At 36.2% G+C, this 4,407-nt stretch overlaps 1 pseudogene; it reads left to right on the top strand.

Annotated features, from left to right (window-relative positions):
* Window positions 1-27: 27 nt before the first annotated feature.
* On the top strand, window positions 28-3,449 carry LOC107001538 (annotated as a pseudogene).
* Window positions 3,450-4,407: the final 958 nt, after the last annotated feature.

The raw sequence follows: 4,407 nt of genomic DNA on the forward strand, positions 1-4,407 counted from the left end.
AGTTCAGAATTAATTAATTAATCAGATATGGAATTGTTATCTATTGTTGTGGAAAAGGTAACGGACTGCTTGATGCAGCCTGTTGCGCGAGGGATTGGGTATTTATTTTACTAAAAGAGCAACATCAGATGTATGGATAAAGAATGTGAGAAGCTGAAGAATATCAAAAGTGAGGTCCAGGAAAGAGCGGAAGTTGCCCGAAGAAACTTACAACGCATTTCACACAATGGCGAAGCTTAGTTAACTAGTGTTGATACCACTACTGAACATGTGGAAACTATAATGCAAGGTACACTGAGGTTGAAAGGGGTTGCTTTTATGGTTGGTGTCCAAACTTGAAGTCACGTTACTCGCTGAGCAGGAGAGCTAAGAAAATTACATTGGAGTTGATTCAACTTCAAAGTGAAGGCACCAATCCAAATTCTTTCTCCTTTGATCGTCCAGTTCAAAGTCATGAGGCTATACCTAGTAACAGTGGTGAGGGTTTGACTCTAGAAAATTCCAAGAGGATGAGGTCATGGTAGCTTTGAAAGATGAAGGGGTCACTATGATTGGGATATGTGGTATGGGTGGTGTTGGTAAGACAACACTAGCTGACAAAATCAGACAGAAGGCAAAGCAAGAAAGGATGTTCAATGATGTTTTTATGGTAATTGTCAGTCAACAATCAGACCCTAAAAGAATTCAGGGTGAGATCGCTAGAGGAGTCAGACTGACATTAGAAGGGGATGATATGTTGAGTCATGGAGACCGGTTGTGTACAAGGTTAATGGATCAGAACAGTCGCATTCTTATAATCTTGGATGATGTATGGAAGGCTCTTGATCTAAAGAGACTTGGAATTCCAAGTGGAAGAAACCACAAACATCAATGCAAAGTGATATTCACAATGCGTTTCCGATCTGTTTGTGAAGCAATTGGAGCTCAGAAGATCAAGGAAATTGGGATGTTATCTGAAGAGGAAGCTTGGATCCTTTTCAAGCAGAAAGTCGGTAATTTTATCGACAATCCTTCTCTACTTGACATTGCAAAAGAGGTTAACAAAGAATGCAAGCGGCTGCCGCTAGCAATTATTACACTTGCAGGAGCATTAAAAAATCTTAAAACCAAGCCTTCATGGGTTGTGCCCTTGAACAATTATGAAGTGCAGAAACAAGAATTATTCCTGAAGTGCCCAAAGAGTCGTATAAACCTCTAAGGCTAAGCTATGATTTCTTGGAATGTAATGAAGCCAAGAACCTCTTTTTGCTTTGTTCCTTGTTTGAGGAAGATAGTGATGCCTGTCCTGAAAAATTACTAAGATATGAAAGGGGCCTTTGCATCTTTTCAGAAATCGGAAAGTTAGAACATGCAAGAAATACGGTGTGTCTTCTGTTGGAAAGATTGAAAGATTGTTTCTTCTTAGCCCAAGGTTCAGACAAAAACTATGTGAAAATGTATGATGTGGTCCGTGATGTGGCTATAAGTATCGCGTCTGAGGGAGAGCATAACTTTATGGTAAGTCACCATGTTAACTCAGATGAGTTCCCAAGAAGAACTTTTTATGAGCATTTCACTCACATGTCTATAGTTGCAAATAAATTTGATGAGCATCCTAGATCAATATTTTGCCCAAACTGATGTTTTTAATGTTGAAACTCGGGGTTGATGAATATTCGTTCAAGTTACAGGATGATTTTTTTTATGGAATGGATAAACTCAATGTCTTCAGCCTGAGTGTATATCGGCAGTACCCCCTTCTGCCTTTGTCAGCATCCATTCAGAGGTTGTCAAGTTTGAGGACGTTGTGTCTGAGTAATCTAGTGATGGGTGACATATCCATTATCGGGAATCTTGTCACTTTAGAAATTCTCAGCATAAGAGATTCTCGGTTAGTGGAGGTGCCAGTGGAGATTAGAAAATTAACCAATCTAATTATGTTGGAGTTGCAGAATGAGTGTAAAACAATTGAAAGGATTTCAGCAGGTGTCTTATCAAGGCTAGTTCAGTTGGAGGAACTACATATGGTTGTAGTAGAATATTGTAGTTACTCCACCTTGAGTGAACTGAAACCCTTATCAAGATTGACCGCACTTACATTAAGTAAATGTGCCGAAGATGTTATCTATAGTAACTTGAGCCTTTCCTCCAAGTTGACACGGTACAAACTTACAGTGAGTGATATGTGGACTTCAATCATGGATGATTACGACAGGAATATTACTTTAGTGGTCATGGAGACCAGGCCATTGGGTAATTGGATCTGCCACCTGTTGAAGGAGCGAATTCATACATTCAACCGGAAAGGGCTCTAATAATGTGTCGACTGAATTGCAACAAAATAAACTTCAGAATGTGAAATGTCTCCACCTTGCTAGATGTGATTTAGTGACACATTTATTGAAGAGCTCTGGAAGGAGACATGAAATAATCGAGTTCCCCAATTTATATGAGTTGAAACTTCAATATCTGAAATGCCTGACTCACTTTTGCAGTGACAATGTTGAGGACATTAAGTTCCCTCAGTTACGGAAAATGATCTTCGATAAGTTACCTAAGTTCCAAAATTTCTGGCCTACAGCCAACAACTCCATCACTATCTCAAATCCTCTTTTACATGAAAAGGTTTGCTTCTTATCGTGAAACTAGCTTACTTTTTCAATTGCTATTCACAGGGCTAATTTAAGTTTTTAAATATTTCTCTATTTGTTTATATTATTTGAATTTCTTTATCTTATTTTCATTTTTGTAGTGCGAAAATAAATAGATATGGAAAAGGAAGAAATAAGTAAGAACAAATTTAAGACTTTTTTTTAATGACCCTCTCAAGTTTACTTTGGGGTCATATGAGTTGAGCTCAAATAGGCTATAAAAATCGAGTTTGGTTATGACCCACCCGTTTAACATATTTAATCTCAATAACTTTTAACATATTGTTATTTAACTTTTATAACCTTAATTTGAAATGTATTAAGGCTTGAATAAATTGAGTTTGAACTCAATTCAAATTATCTTGAGTTGAATCTATAAAAAATTATGGACGGATTAGACTGGTTAAGTAGCTCCAAGTTTGATACATGAACATTTGCATGTTTCTTGTCTCAACCTGAAAGAGCTAGACATCTATAGTTCTAACATAAGTTTTCTACGATGACAGGGTGGAAGTAGATGATTTGAATGAATGGATACAACAGAGATTCAATTCTAAGGTTTGTCTTGCTCCACTAATTTGTACAACTAATTAAATCTAGTGCTCTTTTTTTATCTTAACTTTATAGTAATATAGTAATATTCAGATACTTATTTATGTTTGTCAATTGAACCAACTTCCTTGTACAGTATTTTCAATTGGAAACCTTATTATTCTCTACTCCCAGGAACCAAATGCTAGTGAAGGCACTACCGAAAGTGACGAATCTGAAGCTAATGATGGCGACAAATCTGAAGCTGCTGATGACTCGGAAGGGTGAACCGTGATTTTGGGGTGATGGCAGAAGCTAGTGATGTCTATGAATTCAAAGATAGCTAGGAATTAATAGTCCATGTTAATTCGAACATGACCTAATACCTAAACTGTTTTTTGTTGATTTTAGAAAGAAGGGGCGCATCTTGAAGAAGCAGCATAAGCCTAAAGTAATAGCCTATTATGTTTTGTCCGGCCCCTTTGATATCTTATTAATCAAGCCCTAGCACCCGTATAGAGTAAGATGCTTATGATGGAGGTAACAAGCAGAGGCATATCGATATTATAATCCATGGATTCACGTGAACCCAACTGTTTTTGCCAAGAGACATTGTACTTGTATCAGTAATTTCCTTATAGTTACAGATTCGGATTGATTTTTATCTGGCTTTGGTTCCTCATAAAAATACTCATAATGCATTTGAAGGATTCCTCTTCATCTTAAAGTTGTTGTGGCACTTAGACTTAGGAGAGAAAAATGCGTAAAACTTTTCCTACTTTATAAATAGCCAAAAATGTAGAACAAAATATTTTCCCCTAGTCCCTACTAATTTTAGCACAAAGAGGATATTGTATTTTTTTTTCAATTCTCAAACTATCCTAACTAAGAGCTCACGCAGAGTAATAGCACATTAAAATGGCTAGCCCTGCTTAAACAAGAAAGTGTGCATTATAGCTTGATATTAAGAAGCCCAACATTTACCGGGATACTTATCTTGTGATTTCATCACACAAAATAATTAGTTTAGCAAATTAAGTACAATACTATTTACTCTGTACCATAATGTTATTTGAAATATGGGAATGGAAGAACTTGTTAGGGTTTTGCCCTTATTTTCTTACCTTATTTGAAATTTATTTATTCCTAAAAGAAAATATAAAATATTACCATAAATATTTTTACTTTTCATAAAGGAAAATATAGTTTTCTTCCATATTTAGTCTATTACTTCCTTAGGGGGAAA

This window comes from Solanum pennellii, chromosome 10, assembly GCF_001406875.1.
Source record: "Solanum pennellii chromosome 10, SPENNV200".
Lineage (NCBI taxonomy): Eukaryota > Viridiplantae > Streptophyta > Magnoliopsida > Solanales > Solanaceae > Solanum > Solanum pennellii.